This window comes from Colossoma macropomum, unplaced genomic scaffold (assembly GCF_904425465.1).
Source record: "Colossoma macropomum unplaced genomic scaffold, Colossoma_macropomum, whole genome shotgun sequence".
Classification (NCBI taxonomy): Eukaryota; Metazoa; Chordata; class Actinopteri; order Characiformes; family Serrasalmidae; genus Colossoma; species Colossoma macropomum.
Window position 1 is genome coordinate 6063793 of NW_023494798.1, and position 21727 is coordinate 6085519.

Below are 21727 nucleotides of genomic sequence, written 5' to 3' on the forward strand. Positions count from 1 at the left end.
AATAAAAAATGACAATTTTTAACTAAACTGCAAAAAAGCAACGAGAAAGCATCAAAAACAAAATTAAGGTAAGACAAGCAAAAAAAGAAAGTGAGGTCAGCTTCTTTCACATTAGTGCTGCTAACATTTGAAAACCACACCTCCTTTGACTGCGGCTCGTCAGTGTAACATTACCATAGAGGATCTGCATTTCTGTATAAATACCACAAAAACTTGCTGTCCAACCAGCTGAAACATCCATCCTTGCGCACACTCATTCATTCATTAATCATTATCCCTACTCAGAAGTTGAATAGGTGGATGGAGTCTGTCTTTAATCTCTTGCATGTAGTAATGGTCATCATCAATGTTTTCAGAACAAATGGGACTTTTTGTAGCCTGCAAGGAGAACCTGTTTATCCACAACTTTCAAAGGATGGTGATATTATAGTTGGAGGGATTTTCCCCTTTCATAGGACTTGGGAAATCACAGAAGTGTCCTATAAAGTCAAGCCTTCACCACTGAATTGTGTGAGGTAAGTAGAGAGACAATGTGAGATTTTCATACAATGAATGGAAAGGTACTATTTTAAGCAGTTTATTTCATTAAACAGTGTAATGAGGCTTCAACATATTATCCTGAAAATGTCTGTGTGTATCTTTTTTCCCTAATCCAGTCTTGATTTCAGAGCAATGCAGTATTCACAGTCCTTGATTTTTGCAATAGAAGAGATCAACAACAGTTCCTCTTTACTCCATGGAGTCTCACTGGGCTACAAGATCTATGACACATGCAGTTCCACGGCTATGGGGGTTAAAATGGCTATGGCACTTGTTAATGGAAATGTGAACTCAATATTGGATGAGCCCTGCACAAAGCCAGCACAGGCACAAGCCATAATTGGTGAGACATACTCATCAGTGTCAATGGCTATCGCAAAGACTGTTGGACCTTTCAGCATTCCCTTAGTAAGCATTTAATCAATATTAATTTCACTGTTAAGACCAATAAAACCATTAAGTAAAATATTTTCTGAATTTACTTTTATTGTTAAATGCAATTAAAATTTGGCATAAAAATATGAATAAACAGAATCTCTGACATACGTGTGTGAATCTGTTTTTAGATCAGTCATGATGCCACCTGCGAGTGTCTCAGTGACAAAAGAATATATCCCACATTTTTGCGCACTGTTCCCAGTGATTACTACCAGAGCAGAGCAATGGCAGAGATGGTCAAGCAGTTTGGCTGGACTTGGGTGGGGGCAATAAGAAGAGATGATATTTATGGTAACAGTGGAATGGCTGCATTTACTGAAGCTGCTGAACAGTTGGGTGTTTGTTTAGAATATTCCCTTCCATTTTTTACAACCTACTCACAAGAGAAAGTGCTGAGAATAATCCAGCAGATCAAAAGCTCTACTTCTCGAGTGATTGTTGCATTTGTTGCTTATTGGGATTTGGAGATGTTGCTGGATGTATTTCATGAGCACAACATTACTGGATATCAGTGGGTGGGAACTGAAAGTTGGATCTCTGATTCAACTGTAGCCAGACTGGATAAGCACAAAATACTGCAAGGAGCCATAGGGCTAGCTATACCCAAAACAACAGTGACGGGTCTGAAGGACTTCATTCTGGATATAAATCCACTGAAATCTGCAGGCAGTGCCATTTTTACTGAATTCTGGGAGACTTTATTTAATTGCAAATATACAGTGCAGAATGACTCAGAAGACACAACACTGTGTACAGGACAGGAGAAACTGTCTGAAATAGAAAATGAATTCACAGACATGACCCAGATGCCTATTTTCAATAATGTTTACAAAGCAGTATACACTATTGCCCATACACTGCATGACCTTCTGGGCTGCACGCAAACATGTCCTACGAAGAAGCAGCCTGATCCTCTTACTGTAAGTTAAAAGTCAAGCATAGATCTTAAAGTTTCAGCCTTCACGTACGTGTTAAGCTTTATTCAAATGTTGTCGTTTAAATTTTGTTCTGTTTGGTCAGTTTCTAGAACATCTCAAAAAGGTGCGCTTCAAAACTAAAGATGGTGAAGAGGTTTATTTTGATAAAAATGGTGATCCTGTGTCAAAATATGAAATAATAAACTTGCAAACTATTGAAGATCAACATGAGTTTGTGACTGTTGGATATTATGACTCTTCTTTCCCTGCTCACAATCGATTAGCAGTACAAATGGCCCTCCATTGTGTGGGCACAAAATACAAATCAGGTACAGGGAGAGAACTGAATGTCCATCTAAATAAAGCATGTATATTTCATATAAAGTTTGTAAAATATGTCTAAATTATATGATGTTTCAGATTATTAAAGATTTATTTTGATCATAGGTCCCGGTGTCTGTGTGCAGTGAGAGCTGCCCTCCAGGCACCAGGAAGGCTGTGCAGAAAGGAAAGCCTATCTGCTGCTTTGACTGTGTACCTTGTGCTGAAGGAGAGATCAGTAATATGACAGGTACAAACATTCACAAAAGCTGAAAAAGTGTATTATCGGTACTACAGCTAATCAGAAAATACTGTAGAATATTTGTAATAATTATGTGTAAACTGTTTCCAGTCTAGAAGCTTTTCTCCATGAAAAGTGGAAAGAAGACAAATGCAACATTACGTAAAATACATTCCTTCAGTTACTTTCCTTCTGCATCTAACTTTTTTGTTATTCATTTTATTTTTTTCCTCTCTGACAGACTCGATTAAATGTGAACAATGCTACCAAGACTACTGGTCAAATCAACACAGGAATGAATGTGTAAAGAAGGAAGTTGAGTTCTTGTCGTATGAGGACACGATGGGAATTTTGCTAACAGCTGTTTCAATTATTGGTGCATTTATGACAATAATTATAGCAATTATATTCTTCAAACACAAAAATACCCCAATAGTAAAAGCCAATAATTCAGAGCTGAGTTTCTTATTGCTCTTCTCACTGGCTCTGTGTTTCCTCTGTTCACTTACTTTCATTGGTCGGCCCTCCGAGTGGTCCTGTGTGCTGCGTCACACAGCGTTTGGGATCACCTTCGTCCTCTGCATCTCCTGTGTTCTGGGGAAAACAATAGTGGTGTTAATGGCCTTCAGAGCTACACTTCCAGGCAGTAATGTCATGAAATGGTTTGGGCCTCCACAGCAGAGACTCAGTGTTCTTGCTTTCACTCTCATACAGGTCCTAATTTGTGTACTTTGGTTAACAACATCCCCTCCTTTCCCCTTCAAAAATCTAAAGCACTACAAGGAAAAGATCATCTTAGAATGTCAGTTAGGTTCAGCTATAGGTTTCTGGGCTGTGCTTGGTTATATAGGACTTTTGGCTCTACTTTGCTTTATTTTAGCTTTTTTGGCTCGGAAGCTGCCTGATAGGTTTAACGAAGCCAAGTTCATCACATTCAGCATGCTCATATTCTGTGCAGTTTGGATCACCTTCATCCCAGCTTATGTCAGCTCTCCTGGAAAGTTCACTGTAGCTGTGGAGATATTTGCCATTTTGGCCTCAAGTTTTGGTTTGTTATTCTGCATATTTTTTCCAAAGTGTTACATAATTATAATGAAACCAGAAAAGAACACGAAAAAGCAAATGATGAGTAAAGTACCAGTTAAGTGAGCTGAATGTTTACGATTAGTGTGCCTTAATATAAAGCACATGACCCTTGCCATTCTATTATTAATTAGTTAACATTATGAAACATTATCTTAAAAGAGAATTTCACCCTTTAAAAAAATCAGTATAATTTGATCTTTGAGATGTAAACAAAATGAGAGTGTTTTTTGTGTGAACATTTTAAAGAAACTTACTTTGGCTTTAATGACAGCATGCACTCAAGCTTGCATGAACTCTGATAAGTAGATCAAATCTTTCAATAAGAAGACAAGGTTCAGTGGAAGAAATAAGACTAAAATAAAAGTCAGACCTTTTTGTACAAAGACCGTAACATGATCAGTGTCAAAAATTCACTGAAGATTGATAAACAGTGTAGAATCTTCAATATTTTTTTTCTTGTTTTAATTTATTGAGATTTTACCTGTCATAGCTTTGCTTTGTTTTTATTTTGTATTATGCATTTATATATTTACATGTTTAAATGAAAGAAATCCCAGATTTTCAATGTGGTTTCAGGCTGTTGGAAAGCACTCTAGATATTTTGTGAAAATCTATGTATTTTATGCTTTTAAAATATGTTCCATTGAAGTTGTTTTAATGTTTACAAAATGTCTGTCCAATTTTTTCCACTTTCTTGAAACTTGACTGAAAGAAATTAGTTAATAATTTAGCCATTTTGATTATTCTTTTTGCAACTTTCAGCTACTTCAACAAAGAACTGCTGTCCACGCTGTCATCTGATATAACTGCCCCTTTAAGAAACTAACCTCAGTGACATCACCACCTTCATATTGTTTTATCTTCAATGGACTGAACACATGAGCTGCATTTTTAATGTATATAAGTATGTAAGTTAATTTCATTTAATATTTTTCACAAAGTCTTCATAATCAGCTGATGTCAAGCTATATATATTTGTTATATATATTTTTGAGACAAAACAAGGTCATCTTGAATATTTTAACATGTCTGCAATTGTAGGTTTACCATGTGTTCATCAAATACTAATTTTAGATAAATTGTCCACTCTGTCATTGTACACCTTACCATGACTGGGTGGACGCATGCACGTCTGGTTGAACACATGCATGCCTTTTCTTTGTTTGTTCTTGGTGTTTTTGCTGTTTTAGTAAAATAATAGTTCCCATTAACCCAAATTAACTCAAATGTTTATGTAAAATTGTGAAAAATTTTAATTTTATCTCCTGTTGCTCATCACATTGCCACAAGGGCACCTACATAGTGAATATAACAAAACAGACACATTCTGCCACTCACACAACCCAAGCCAGTCTCTAATGTCAAATATAAGCACAGATATTTATTATGATCACAGTGTTTATAACACTACTGCCATTTTTGTAAATATGAATTTTCTACTTCACTCTCTCATATCTTGGTCCACCCTGTCATGTCCTTGTCCACCTGTTATTTTCATGTTTTATTAAACTAAATCAGTAACTCTTCACAGGTAAACAAACCATTATAATTTATTCATTTTACATTAAAGTGTGTAAAGTAATTCTATTTAAATTTTTGTTCCAAGATGTTTACTGTTACTATTGTTTGGGAGAAAAAGAAATAAAGATGTGAATACGGTGAGGAAAGAAACTAATTTTATAACAAAATCCAATTCCGAGGGGAATTGCACACAGTATCATGAAAATGATTTTACAGTTTCTACAATACTTTAGACACATTATTTATATATGTTATACTTGTCCATGACAGGGTGGACGCAACTTGTGGTTGTGTCAGAAAATATCGGCTTGACATTGCAAGCTTGACACAGACAAGGTATAATTTTATAACTATGATGGATATTCAAAGGAATTAAAAATCTTCAATCTGTTTTTTAAAGTAATGAGGTCCTGAGGCACAGTATACTGACACTGACAATTTACAGTAAAGTTTGTTTGTGATAAATAATGTATTTAGTATATTAAACCAAACATTTAAAAAAAGAAATAGCATTATAAATGTTTCACAAAGACTTTCCAGGTAAACTTTTTATAAAGTACGTATTCATTTTATTGTACACTATAATGATATCTGCATGTTTAAGCCAGTTGTTACGTCCAAGTCGCCTCTGCTGCTGCCCTCTGCTGGTCTGTTGTGTTTTGTCTTTCTTTCTCTGTTTCGTAGGTGGAGCTGTTTGGATCAGCTGATCTGGTGGGACTGATGTCAGCTGACTATCAAGTGTGCTGTGAAGATTGAAAAAGTGTCAGCCATGAGATTCAGTTGGCCTGCGGTGTTTTCACCATGTGGTCCATGGCGGTCTTTAAGGAAGCTGTGGGGGTTTTTTTGGGGTTTTTTTTTGTGCTGCTCTCTTAATGTTGTTCACCTGGTTGTTTTGGAGCTACAGACCAGTTAGACTTGTGAACTAGATTTTTTATGTTTGTACTAGTGATTGAGTGTTGTTTAGCTTTTATCTATTTAATACTTGTACCATATTGCCTGTTACTTATGTAACGGGTTTTGCAATTTTTAATATTATTATTGCTAGAACCTTATGTGAGGGTGTGAGGTAACCCGGATTTATTTGAAGTCTACAGACCAGGGCAAGAGAGAGAAACGCTCGCACCAAGGATGCTTCAGAAAAGGGAATTTATTGGCTAAATATCAAACAACTTTTCGACTACATTCAATGATAAACAATAGAAAATAAAACAAGAAAACAAAACAAAAAAAAGTGATAGTAATGAAAGACAAAATAGCTCGAGTAAGTTAGAGTGATTCACGGCTAAATGGTATGAGGCACTGTGGTTTGGGGAAGTCGCTTGGGAGAGCCTCTAGAGAATTAAACTAAGTGTGGACGGGAATAACCATATGGCTGGATGTACCTATAAAAATTCTCTTATTAAATAAATTGGCGTCAGGGCCCTGACTGCAAATTGATGGTTCCAGCTTATGTGGGAGTCGGGGGCTGATTGTTGATGGTGAGGTTCAGGTTGCAATCAGGGTTCTGAGGCTGGTGGTACCAATTTAACTAATTACCTCTCTTTAGCAGATTCGAAAGTTATGGTTATATCCTCCCTGGCCCGACAAGAAATACCCACCTTCCTTCTCTGAGGGTGGTTCAAACTTAAGGTGTGTAGATGAACAGGCAAGTTACAAAACAAACAAAGGTTTCAGATCTGATAATTTAGGGTCCTAATACTTCTGACCTGTCTTTCTGACCTAGGCTGACACAAACTTAGAAACTTTTGTTGCGAACGCAGGAACTCCTAAATTTGCGGTGCACTCTGGTTTTGCTCGGCTGGAGACCCTACCCTTTGGAGGTGGTGCCAGAGTGCTGATAGGTTCTCTTCACCTAAGGTTCTCTGATTGGTTGTGCATAGTTTGAGGAATGCCTTCCCCAAAATCACTGCCTCCTTTGTTTCAGCTAGTTTAAACAAAGAAAAAGAATATTTCTATATCATCCAATTGGTTTAACTTTCAAAATCAAGGAATGAACAATTAGGATATTCAGGCATGTTTCTAAGAGAGAGTTTAACCCTTGTTACCTGATACACAATACATGTCAAAGAACACAGGTACTATTTGCCTATCATCTCTGAACATGACCCAGTGCATGAAAAAAATAAAATCGACAATAAAAGGAAAGGAACAAAGGAAGAAAAGAAAACCACATTCAGGATACATCTTGGTCAATGGTCTGAACTCATAGCAATTAAATGGTTAGGTCTGACTGTTATCAAAGTTATACTCTATGTATTTCTAGCACTTAACGATAGAAAAAGATACAGGTAATGTTTAGGTACTACCCAACAACAAGATTAATACCACAAGTAGTATTACTTACAGATCATAGAAACTTTGATAATCAAGCAGACAAAGCACGAATCATCAAGCAGAATCAAGCAGACAAAGCACTAAGTTTTCTTGCTTTTTTATAAGCACAAGTCCTTATGGTGGTGATGCGGTAATTTGCGGTTTCACCCCTTGGGGGTGCTGTGGGTCCATGCTTGAGATCCCTAGGGAATTTAGAAAGTTGGAATTTTGCCGTCCAAAGTCGTACAAATTCCGTTTTGGTATGTCTAGTTTAGTTAAAAAGAGTTCTAACGAATGGTTGCAGTATGCAGTGGACATACACCTTAGAAATGTACTTTCTGTTACTTAAGATAAAAAGTTGTCCACAGTACTTTGGAGAGGCATCTGCCACATTCCAGAGGAAGTGTCCTGTTTTTCTGCTGGGTGAAGGAGCGGCGGGGGGCTGGTTCTCGATTCAGCTGTAAATCTGACTGAGTCTGGGGTATTAAACCGACAGCTTTACGCCTCACTCCCAGACTTGCTGGAGCCAAAAGGCACTTAACTTTTGGGTAAACACTCTGCTTGAAGTAGAGTTTCAGCCAGTGTTCGCTACACTTATTACTACTATTTTTCTCCTGTTTACCTGTTGAGGGAGGCAGGCTAGCTTCTGCTGTATTTTCATTTCATATTTTCTTTTGGAATAGGGGAGGTAGATTCATTGGGGTGGCTGTAGAGGTTTCTGTTTATTATTTTGGCGTCAGCCCAAACTGAAGTCAACACCTTTGTGACTGTTTGCCTTTATACATAATACAATTTATTCACTTGAGCATTAAATCGGTGTGCTGGTCTATTTGTTTTTATGTTGCTACCTCTTTTTCCCTAGACTAGACTAAATCCATTGTGGGCAGTAGATGTGCTGTGTTCTTGGCTGTTTTCGTCTTGGTGTGGTAGGGTGCCTTGTGGTTAGTTGTTACAATATTTGATTTAGAGACTTTTACTTGTGAGTCTTCGCTGGAGCAATTTGACTGGTGTCGTAAGGCTGACTTATTGTTAATTGTTGACTTTTTTTAGCCTTAAGTGAGCTGCTTTGCGACTTAGGCTGAAAATAAATCTGATTTGTATCGACAGCTAGTTGAACGGGGAATTCTGAAGGAGAGGCCCTGCTCGGTGACCGAGGGCACGGGTGTTGCCGCAGCGGAGGCAGAGGCTGAGGCAACGGCAGTGTCTCCTGGCATAGATCCCGTAAGTCCTTTACAATCAGTTTCTGACACAGCGCTTATGGTTCGTTTAAAGGAGTTGGAGGTAACAGGTGTGGGCTTTGGAAATTGAAGCCGATAAAGAAATAAAGCTACGACAGTTGGCTTTGGAGACGAAAAGGGCTGAGCATCCGATACCATCTCCATGTACCTCCATCCATGGGCGTGCTGCTGAGTCAGAGAATTTTCAAACTGATTTTGATGTGAGCAGGCAAATCAGATTAGTGCCCCAGTTTCGAGAGTCAGAGGTAGAGTCCTATTTTGAAGCTTTTGAATGCATTGCTACTTTTCTGAAATGGCCGAAGATGGTTTGGCCTCTCTTGCTCTAGTGTAGGTTAACTGGTAAGGCTCAGGAGGTGTTTTCTGCTTTGCCTATTGATCAAAGCTTAGATTACGAGATTGTACAAACCACCGATGTGTGCTTATGAATTAGATTTTTCGCACATGTATGAAAACAGCCAATCAAACTTATGTTGAGTTTGCCCATGAGAAAACAGTTTTATTTGACAAATGGTGTAAAGCTAGCAAGGTGACAACGTTTGAACAGCTTAGAGAATTAGTGCTTTTAGAGGATTTTAGGAGCTGTGTATTTGAGAAGTTGGCAGTTTATTTGAATGAACAAAAGTTTGTAAGCCTTTCTGCTGCAGCTGCTGCAGCTGACAAGTTTGTGTTAACACACAAAGCTGTATTCCCTTTGGTATGCCGCAATGATAGGATCAGGAAGCTAGATGTAAATCCTCGTAAAGAGATGTAGTCTGTTAGTGTTAAAGTTGATGATGCTTCCGAACATAATTCAAAATCGCCCAGGCCCATTAAAGAAACTCATGCATGTTTTTATTGTTGCAAGCCTGGTCATCTGATTGCGGAGTGTCAAGCTTTAAAGAAAAAAGCAACGTTCATTGTCACCTAAAGGGGTAGCGTTAATACAGTCTGTTTTTAAACTGGATGTGTCAAGTGATGAAGGTTTTAGACAGATGCAGGATGTGTTTGAGCCTTTTCTTTTACAAGGTTTTGTATCCAATACCGAGACTATGGAAGATAGACAGCCTGCTACTATTTTGCGTGACACTGGTGCTGCCCAGTCATGTCTTCTTAGTAATGTTCTTCCTTTGTCTACTGAGACATACTGTGGGGCAGAGTAGTTCAGGGGATAGGCCTAGGGTACATCACTGTTCCTTTGCATTCAGTTTACTTACAATCTGACCTGGTTTCAGGGACAGTAGTGGTTGGAGTGTGTCCGCAGTTGCCAGTTGCAGGTGTAACTTTTATCCTGGGGAATGATTTAGTGGGTGGAAAAGTTCTTCCTGTTCCAGAGGTTGTGGCTGATCCTATGTCAACTATAAAATCCGAGCTTCAGAATGATATAGATGAACGTTTCAATGACCTTTCCAGATTGTTTCGTAACTCACGCTCAGTCACGCAATGATGTAACTGATTTGTCGGACTCATTTTTGCATTCTGATTGCTCTGCTGATAATCAGCCTAGGGACAAATCTTCAGACACAGTTGTTACTACTTTTAGTTGATGTGACAGATTCTCAGATTTAGGCTGTTGTGCTACTAGAGAGCAACTTAGTTCAGAGCAGAAATGCAACCCATCCTTAGTTAAGTTTAGGGAGGCAGCGGAGGGAGCTAGTGCAGTGAATTTGTCTGCTACCTACTTTTGGGATAAGGACATACTTATGCGTAAGTGGGTGTCTTCTGGTTCGTCTAAAGTTGATTCTGAATGGAAAACTGTGTATCAAATTGTTGCTCCTTTTCCATATCATTTACAGGTATTAGCTTTAGCTCATGATCATTGTTTGTCTGGACACTTTGGCATCACAAAAACATATAAACGTATTTTACAGCATTTATTTTGGCCCTGTTTGAAAACTGATGTCATTAATTACTGCTGCTCCTGTCTGAAACTGTACTAATGGACTGTGTAGGACCTTTGCCAAAGACAAAGTCAGGTCATCAGTATTTGTTAACTTCAATGTGTAGTGCTACTCGATTTCCTGAGGCAATTCCATTGCATACTCTAAAAGCCAAAACTATTGTAAAGGCCTTGATAAAATGTTGCTCCCTTTTTGGGTTGCCAAAACACGTGCAAACAGACCAGGGTTCTAACTTTACGTCCAAACTGTTTGCTCAGGTGTTAAAGCAATTGTGTATTGAACATAAGATCTCCAGTGCTTACCATCCAGAGTCTCAGGGCCCATTAGAAGGGTTCCACCAAACACTGAAGGCGATGCTACACAGGTACTATTTTGAGTCAGGCAATGAGTGGGACGAAGGTGTTCCATTAGCACTTTTTGCCATTCGAGAAAACGTTCAAGAATCCCTTGGTTTCAGTCCTGCACAGCTTGTGTTTGTTCACTCTGTGAGAGGTCCTTTGAAGCTTTTAAAAGATAGATGGTTAGCTGAAATGCTGCAAGCAAAGCATTTGCTTGATTATGTAAGTGGTTTTAGAGAACAACTTTATTTTGCTTGTGAGATTGCTAAAGACATGTTGGCATCTTCTCAGTTGAAGATGGAAAAAAAGCTTTGATAAAAGTGCTGTTTCTCGTTCCTTCCAGCCAGGCGACCAGGTTTTAGTTTTATTGCCTCTCCCTGGCTCATCATTGGAAGCAAAGTTTTCAGGTCCTTATCAAGTTGAGGCTAAGCTCAGTGATACTGACTAATTTGTACACCTTTAGAGGTTTTTGTTTGTTATTTTGCCATCAGTCCAAACTGAAGTCAACACCTTTGTGACTGTTTGTTTGCCTTTATACATAATACAATCTATTCACTTGAGCATTAAATCGGTGTGCTGGTCTACTTGTTTTTATGTTGCTATGTTCCTCTTTTTACCTAGACTAGACTAAATTCAGTGTAGACAGTAGAAGGGGGTCGTAGCACAGTTTAAGTTGCTTTCCTCTTCTTTCATGAGGTCAACTCCAGGTTAAGCCACTTCCTAAGCTTTCTCATGACTCTTCTTCGCTTTCAAGTGTATTTGTTTAGACAACAGCAACTGAGCAAAGTGAGCTATGATGGATATAATAAATGCAAGCAAGGGAGAAATCGAAAAGTTGTATGATCAAACTCAGGCAGAAACTGACAAGACCTGCAAATATTTACTGGTGGTGACTGGACACTGGAATGCTAAGATCAGAAACAAGAAGGAGGGAAATACTGTCAGGCAACATAGCCTTGGAAACAAGAATGAATCAGGAAAATGACTAATCAATTTTTGGATTTCATCAAATTAAATCTGAAAAACAGCTCAATGGCTGGCACTTTGAAAGAGGTCAGATTACATCCTAATACCAAAAAAAGAAGGCGAGACAGACTGTGCAAATTATTGCACAATTTCCCTAATATACAGTGCTCAGCATAAATGAGTACACCCCAACAGATTTGTCAGAAAACCTTTAGTTTCCTTTCAGAATCAACATTTTCTATGTGATACTATACTACAAAATACTTCCACAAACTTGGGTCATTGATTGCAAACAAGACATGTTAATTTGCACATACAAAAAAGTAATTTTCCTAACAAATTCATTCAAGACCATGTTGCAAAAATGAATACACCCCAATGAAAGTCTTAGGGGCACAGCTAAAGTTTAGACTACAAAATTCTAATTAACAAGAATTCAACCACGGTTGAGTCTAATTATTCATTAAACAGGTGTCTAGCAGACAGCTGACTATAAAAGGGCGTTACTTAACAAAGAAAACCCCTTCCCATTTCATGCTGTCATCAATGGCACCACATGGAAGAGAAATGTCACAAGACCTGTGAAAGAAAATAATTTCTTTACACAAGAAAGGTGAAGGCTACAAGAGGATCAGCAAAGCTTTACTCATCAGTCAGAATACTGTAGCAAAAGTGATACAAAAACTTAAAAAAGATGGAATTGCAACCATCTCCCAAAGACATCCAGGCTGTCCACGGACGTTTTCACCTAAACAGGAGCCTCTTCTGATGAGAAGCCTTGATGAAAATCGCCATGCAAGTTCACTGCAGTTAGGTAAAGAAGTAGAAATGCAATCTGGGGGTGACTGTTTCCCGTGACACAATACGGCGTACACTGCACAGGAATGGCATGCATGGGTGTTGTCCATGGTGAGGAATACAAAGAAAAATGCATGGTGCCTACAGTGAAACATGGTGGGGGTAGTGTCCTTATGTGGGGCTGCATGAGTGCTGCTGGTGTCAGGAAGCTGCATTTCATTGATGGTATCATGAATTCACAGATGTACTGCTCTATATTGAAAGAGAAGATACTACCATCACTCCGTGCTCTTGGTTGTCATGCACTTTTCCAGCATGACAATGATCCAAAACACACATCTAAGGCCACTGTTGCATTTCTGAAGAAGAACAGGGTGGGAGTGATTCAGTGGCCAAGTATGTCTCCTGATCTGAACCCAATCGAACTCCTATGGGGAATTCTGAAGAGACAAGTTGAGCATCACTCTCCATCCAGCATCCAGGCTCTAAAAGAGGTCATGCTTGAAGAATGGAAAAAGATTGATGCTTCAATATGTTGCCAGCTTGTTCATTCCATGCCTAGAAGACTTAAATTCCTTAAAAATCACGGAGGTCATACAAAATACTAGATGTAGTAGTTTTTGTTGTGGGATGTATTCATTTTTGCATCAACTAATTTGAGTAAAACTGAAGATTTTTTAATCTAAGTTATATTATATTAACCTTACTTCCAGGGTTATAGGTCAAACAAATGTTCTATGAAACTCAGTCTTGTCAAAATTTTGGAAATTGTTCTTGCGTTCAGTGAGATGAACACAAAGTTAATACGCATTTTTTAAAGTCGTGGTGAGTCTGTTCATTATCAGAGATTTGATGAGTATCTCATGTTTTATAGCCTCCTCAGAGTGATGAAATTTTGCATATTATTCTTGAATTAATCTAACAAAGGAAAGTTTTCAAAAACATCTGACATTTCCCTGTTTTATTTAGTTGACTTTTGAATATCTTGAATACTTTTGAAGGCTTTTTAAAATTTGAATATTTTAGATATTGACTAAAATCTTACTTTTCAAAGGGGGTGTACTCATTTATGCTGAGCACTGTATACTGACAGTAAAATTATGCTTATTCAAGACAGAGTAGAGCCTTACATTGAGAGAACTGTCAGGAGTGGAAGCAGGACTAAGGAATGTATGCTGTGTGAATGTACGCTGGATCACTGAAAAAGCCTGGGAATCCAAGAAGGAAGTCAACATGTATTTCACTGACTATAGCAATGCCTTTCACTGCACCACCTGTATAAAATTATGGAACGTCCACAGGAGAATCAGAGCATCTCATCATTCTGATTAGGAATTAGTACACTGATCAACAAGCCATGGTCAGAACAGAAAATGGACAAATAGAAAAAGAACAAAACAAGGCTGCATCCATTATCATACCTGTTCAACCTTTATGCAGAAAAAACAGGAGTCAAGGATGATGATCAAGGATTCAGGATTGGATGAAGAAACATCAATACGCTTGGATATCCAGATGATACAACACCCAAAGCAGAAAATCTGGAATACCTTGAGGCCCTTCTAAAGAAAGTTGAAGAAGAGTCAAAAACATAGGACTTCAATTCAATATGAAGAACACTAAGGTTATGAAAAAAGAAAAAAATTGCTAACTTTAACACTGATGGAGAACATGTGGAAATGGTGGACAGCTTTTACATATTCGGATCAATTATTAACAACTGAGGATCCAGCACTCAAGAAATATGACACAAATTGACACATGGCAGACTAAGTATGAAGAAGCTTGGAAAGATCTTCAAATGCAATGATTTGTCTCTACAAACAAAGATCAGAACTGTCCAGTCTGTGGTCCTCTACGCTGATTTTTATGGATGTGAAAGCTGAACGATAAACAAGTGAGAAAGGAAAAAAATGCAGATGCCCCTGAACTCTGGCATTGGCAAAGACTCAGCGAACAAAGCAAACCTCATCTCTCACTTGAAGCCCAGATAACCGAACTGAAGCTGTCTTATTTTGGGAATATTCTGATGAGAACTAATTCAATTAAAAAGGCCGTTATGATTGACCGTTGCGCTTGAAGGTAGAAGAGGAAGAGCACAACCAGTAGCAAGATGGATGGTTACAGTCAGAGGAATCATACGCCATTCAGAAGTCTGAAGGCCAAAACAAAAGAAAGGACATGTTGGGGAAATACGATCCATCACCTGCACTTGGAAATACTTGACAGCACTTAGAAATAATAATATGAATATATTATTAAACCACTTTATTAAGTTTGTTTTAGATGATGCCTAAAGTATATTAATCCAATCAGATCAAATAAACACTTTTTCACAAGTGCTTCAGTAACACCACCACAATACAATTTGGGGTGAACAGTCAGTGTTATGAAAACAAAGTTAATATGCATTAATATGCAATCGTGGTGAGTCTGATTATTATCAGAGATTTGGTCAGTATCGCAGGTTTTACCATAGCCTCCTCAGTGATAAAAATTTGCATATTTTTCTTGAATTAATCTAACAAAAGAAAGGTTTCAAAAACATCTGACATTTCCCTGTTTTATTTAGTTGACTTTTGAATATCTTGAATACTTTTGAAGGCTTTTGAAAATTTGAATATTTTAGATTCTAAACAAAAATAATTAGATTCACAAGAAAAAAAAATGTTTATTTGTTAGCGTTTGGTTGTTTTAATAAATACATAAATATTTATTTATTTATTTGGTATTGCAATGGATATTAATACTAAAGCACAGCATCCAAAAGGCCTCTCTGGTGGAAATGTGTAATTCCAAGCAACGTGTGGAAGAACAGCGTTTTGAAAGAGTATTTAAGGAGAACTCAGTCAAAACTTGGTGAAGGTTGTGTCTTCTGATTATGAAAGTAAATACGTTCACCAGTATAATGTTTATTTTGCATTTGTGAGCCAAAGTTTCTGAGGCAATGCTCAATGGCATATATATGTAAAGACTTATTACTATTGTTGAAAGTCGACTCAACATCTCTGACGTTTAAAGTACAATTTCAGGTGTTACAAGGTGACTTGCAGCAGTACATGGCGTTTAGACGAAAGCATGTCTTTTTCCCCTCCCCACACAGCAATGCTACTTCTTTCGATTCTAACAAAAATATCTAACATAGAGCTACTTTAAATGATAATGGGTCACATTACTGGAGCTCTGGAGTAATTCTAAACAGGCACAGGCTCACTGGACAGAAGGCTAGTAGTGTTATATTAGGAGTAACCAAAGCATATGACTGGTCACATAACAGAGTAGTCAAGGTAAGTCCAGTAAAACAGCAAGAATCTGGAATTGATCTCTGTCACACAAACAGTTTTCCCATCTTCTTTTTTCTTTAGTGCTGTTATGCAAAATCAGCATACAGGCTTTTGCGGGAAGCAAAAAAAACCCAATATGGCTTCTACAGAACACTGTGCTTGATGAACTTATGAAGTTAAGTGAGAAAGCCAGCATAAACTCCATAATCATAATGGAATCAATTTCCCACATACAAAACTTAATTGACTGTCATTTGTTTTTTAGCAGTAGAGCAAATATTTAAATAATCATTCATTTTTCTTTAAGAAAGATTGGTTGGGCATTTGGATATTTGACTAAAATTGCTGGTCTTGCAAATAAGCATGAAATAATTAAAAAAGAACGACACAGATATTCTTCATGCCTTAACACTGAAAAATAATGAACTAAAACAAAACTGCAAAAAATTAGTTTTTAACTAAACTGCAAAAAAAGCAACAGGAAAGCAACAAAAACAAAACAAAGGTAAAACAGGCAATAAAAAGACAGTGAGGTCAGCTTCTTTCTGATTAGTGCTGCTAACATTTGAAAGCCACACCTCCTTTGACTGTGACTCATCAGTGTAACATTACCATAGAGGATCTGCATTTCTGTATAAGTACAACAAAACCTTGCTGTCTAACCAGCTGAAACATCCATCTTTGCACACACTGAATCATTATCCCTACTCAGAAGTTGAATGGGTGGATGGAGTCTATCTTTAATCTCTTGCATGTAGTGATGGTCATCATCAATTTTTTCAGAACAAATGGGACTTTTTGTAGCCTGCAAGGAGAACCTGTTTATCCACAACTTTCAAAGGATGGTGATATTATAGTTGGAGGGATTTTTCCCTTTCATAGGACTTGGGAAATCACAGAAGTGTCCTATAAAGTCAAGCCATCACCACTGAAATGTGTGAGGTAAGCAGCAAGACAAAGTAAGATTTTTATACATTGAATGAATAGGTACTATTTTCAGCACTTAAATTAGACAGTAGTAATTACGGTTCAACATGTTATCCTTAAAACATCTGTGTATGTCTTTTGTCCCCCAATTTAGTCTTGATTTCAGAGCAATGCAGTATTCACAGTCTGTGATTTTTGCAATAGAAGAGATCAACAACAGTTCCTCTTTACTCCCTGGAGTCTCACTGGGCTACAAGATCTATGACACATGCAGTTCCAGGGCTATGGGGGTCAGAATGGCTATGGCACTTATTAATGGAAATGAGAACTCAATATTGGATGAGCCCTGCACAAAGCCAGCACAGCCACAAGCCATAATTGGTGAGACATACTCATCAGTGTCAGTGGCTATCGCACAGAGCATAGGACCTTTCAGCATTCCCTTAGTGAGCATTTAATTTTATTAATTTCAATATTAAAACCAATATTATAACGATTAGAGTAAGTAATGTATTTTGTGTACTTACTTTTAACATTAAATGCAATTAACATTTGGCATAAAAATATGAATGAACACCCTAACATAGCTGTGTGAATCTGTTTTTAGATCAGTCACGATGCCACCTGCGAGTGTCTCAGTGACAAAAGGAAATATCCCTCATTTTTGCGCACTGTTCCCAGTGATTACTACCAGAGCAGAGCACTGGCAGAGATGGTCAAACAGTTCGGCTGGACTTGGGTGGGCGCAATAAGAAGAGATGATGATTATGGCAATAGTGGGATGGCTGCATTTACTGAAGCTGCTGAACAGTTGGGCATTTGTTTAGAATATTCCCTTCCTTTTTTTACAACGTACTCACAGGAAAAAGTGCTGAGAATAATCCAGCAAATCAAAAGCTGTACTTCTCGAGTGATTGTGGCATTTGTCTCTTATTGGGACTTGGAGATTTTGCTGAATGTATTTCATGAGCACAACATTACTGGATACCAGTGGGTGGGAACTGAAGGCTGGATCTCTGATTCAACTGTAGCCAGACTGGATAAGCACAAAATATTGCAAGGAGCCATAGGGTTAACTATACCCAAAACAACAGTGACGGGTCTAAAGGAATTCATTCTGGATATAAATCCACTGAAATCTGTAGGCAGTGAAATTTTTACTGAATTCTGGGAGGCTTTGTTTAATTGCAAATATACAGTGCAGAATGACTCAAAAGATACTACAGTGTGCACAGGACAGGAGAAACTGTCTGAAATAGAAAATGAATTCACAGACATGACCATGATGCCCATTTTCACTAATGTGTATAAAGCAGTATACGCTATTGCCCATACACTGCACAACCTTCTGGGCTGCACGCAAACATGTCCTACGAAGAAGCAGCCTGATCCTCTCACTGTAAGTTAAAAGTCAAGCATAGATCTTAAAGTTTCGACCCCTTAAGTATGTGTTAAGCTTCTTCAGATGTAATTTTAACTTTGTTCTGTTTGGTCAGTTTCTAGAACATCTGAAAAGAGTGCGCTTCAAAACCAAAGAAGGTGAAGAGGTTTATTTTGATAAAAATGGTGACCCTGTGGCTAAATATGAAATAATAAACTTGCAAACTATTGAAGATCACCATGAGTTTGTCACTGTTGGATATTATGACTCTTCTTTTCTTGCTCACAAGCGATTAGCAGTACAAATGGCCTCCATTGTGTGGGCACGAAATACAAGCCAGGTACAGGGAGAGAATTGAATGTCGGTCTAAATAAAGCATGTATATTTTATATGAAGTTTGTAAAATATGTCTAAATTATATTGTCTATTAGGTTATTAAACATTTATTTTGATTATAGGTCCCGGTGTCTGTGTGCAGTGAGAGCTGCCCTCCAGGCACCAGGAAGGCTGTGCAGAAAGGAAAGCCTATCTGCTGCTTTGACTGTATACCATGTGCTGAAGGAGAGATCAGTAATATGACAGGTACAAACATTCACAAAAGCTGAGACAGAGTATATCTGATGCTACAGCTAATCAGAAAATATTAGAATATTCACGATAATAAAGTGTAAACTGTTTCCAGTCTAGAAGCTTTTCTCCATGTTTTAACCTCTTATGCTCCAGGGTATATTTTGGTTTGTCCATCTGAATTTACATGACCAAATCTTAAGGCAAATTATTCAGTAACTGCATGAAATAAATGCAAATTTTCATTTTATTCTTTTCTTTTTTTTTTTTGTAAAAGCTCCCTTCACATTAACAGAACATGTGTTTTATGATCATATACATATTGCTATATGCTTACAATTCACTGCAAAGCCAAAAATCTTTTTAGAGCAGATCACTGAAGAGACACCATCTGTTTATAGTTTATAGCCCAGATTTGTGGAAAAATGGGTCAACTTTCAGTACACAGAAAAAAGTTCAGCTTCTTTTACTATAAGGGTGTAAAATTACATTACCCATCTAGTTGACTGGAAAGAAGACAGTTACAGCTCTCATAAGACACCCACTTTTTGAATGTAGCTTATGAAATATAAAAGTTATGAAGAATATGACGAAGTGCGTTTTGGAACCACCGGTGGTCCCAAGGAGCTTAAGAGGCTACGAGATAGAAGACAAATGCAACATTATATAAAATACATTCATTCAGTAACTTTCCTTCTGCATCTAACTTTTTTGTTATGTTATTTTTTTCTCTCTGACAGACTCGATTAAATGTGAACAATGCTACCAAGATTACTGGTCAAATCAACACAGGAATGAATGTGTAAATAAGAAAGTTGAATTCTTGTCATTTGAGGAAACTACGGGACTTTTACTAACAGCTGTTTCAATTGTTGGTACATTTCTGACAATAATAATAGCAATCATATTCTTCAGATATAAAAATACCCCAATAGTTAAAGCCAACAATTCAGAGCTGAGTTTCTTATTGCTCTTCTCTCTGGCTCTGTGTTTCCTCTGTTCACTTACTTTCATTGGTCGGCCCTCTGAGTGGTCCTGTATGCTCCGCCACACAGCGTTTGGGATCACCTTCGTCCTCTGCATCTCCTGTGTTCTAATGAAAACAATAGTGGTGTTAATGGCCTTCAGAGCTACACTTCCAGGCAGTAATGTCATGAAATGGTTTGGGCCTCTACAGCAGAGACTCAGTGTTCTTGCTTTCACTCTCATACAGGTCCTTATTTGTGTGCTTTGGTTAACAACATCCCCTCCTTTCCCCTTCAAAAATCTGAAGCACTACAAGGAAAAGATCATCTTAGAATGTCAGTTAGGGTTCAGCTGTAGGTTTCTGGGCTGTGCTGGGTTATATTGGACTCCTTGCTCTACTGTGTTTTGTTTTAGCTTTTTTGGCACGGAAAGCTGCCTGATAAGTTTAACGAAGCCAAGTTCATCACATTCAGCATGCTCATATTCTGTGCAGTTTGGATCACCTTCATCCCAGCTTATGTCAGCTCTCCTGGAAAATTCACTGTAGCTGTGGAGATATTTGCTATTTTGGCCTCAAGTTTTGGTTTGTTATTCTGCATCTTTTTCCCAAAGTGTTACATAATCATACTGAAACCAGAAAAGAATACTAAAAAAAAATGATGAATAAAGTACCAGTTATGTGAGCTGAATGTTCATGATTAGTGTGCCTTAATATAAGGCACATGACAGAACCTTGCGATTCTGTTATTAATTGCTTAACATTCTAAAATATATTATCTTAAAAGGGAATTTAGCACTTAAAAAAATTCAGTATAATTTGATCTTTGAAATGTAAACAACATGAGAGTGGTTTGATGTGAACATTATAGCGAATCTTACTTTGGCTTTAACGACAGCATGAAGAGACAAGACTAAAATAAAAATTAGACCTTTTTACACAAAGTTCGTGATCAGTGTCAAAAATTCATGGTTTCAGGCTTTTGGGCACCACTCTAAAATATTTTGTCAAAATCTATATATTTTACGCTCTTGGAATATGTTCCATTAAAGTTTTTTTTTGTTTGTTTGTTTTTTAATTCACTTTACCCAGAAAAATTTTTCCACTTTTTTCCACATACTTGAATCTTGTTTATTTATTATAGAAACATTTAATCCTTTAATATATAGTAGCAATTGCCTAACCTAACAATTAGCAACTATTACCACATTCAAAATGTAATCAATAATTAAATTACCATATTATTATAATTTAAAATAATAATAATAAATAAATGTGTGTGTGTGTGTGTGTGTGTCTGTGTGTGTGTGTATATATATATATATATATATATATATATATATATATATATATATATATATATATATATATATATATATATATTGAATTAATTTTCTGGGAAAACATCAATATAATGGTGACCGCAGCAAAGTCATTTAAATTTTATTCAAAATTGTAAAACAAACTTGTACTCTGAATAAACATATTATTATTAATAAATAGGAATGTTCACATTCACTTTACTTTTTGTATGTGTTTAAAGAAATTACTTAATAATTTTGCCATTTTAATTATTCATTTTACCATGTTCATTAAAATGTCAAGCTATTTAAACCACAAATTACTGTCCACTGACCACCCTGTCATTTGATATAACTGCCCGCTTTAAGAAACTGACCTCAGTGACATCACCAATTTCATATTGTTTTATCTTCAATGGACTGATCATATGAGCTGCAATTTCAATGTATAGAAGTATGCAAGTTATTTCATTTAATATTTTTGACAAAGTCTTCAAAATCAGCTGATGTCAAGCTATATATATATTTGTTATATATATTTTTGAAACAAAACAAGGTCATCTTGACTATTTAAACATGTCTGCAATTGTAGGTTAACCATGTGATCATCAAATACTAATTTTAGATAAATTGTCCACTCTCCCATTGTACATCTTACCATGACTGGGTGGACGCATGCATGACTGGTTGAACACATACATGCCTTTTC

General features: G+C 37.1%; 2 pseudogenes; both read left to right on the forward strand.

Moving 5' to 3' along the window:
• Window positions 1-300: 300 nt before the first annotated feature.
• LOC118818491 lies at window positions 301-8685 on the forward strand (annotated as a pseudogene).
• A 7920-nt stretch (window positions 8686-16605) lies between these two features.
• Window positions 16606-20379, forward strand: LOC118818492 (annotated as a pseudogene).
• The last annotated feature ends 1348 nt before the right edge of the window (window positions 20380-21727 follow it).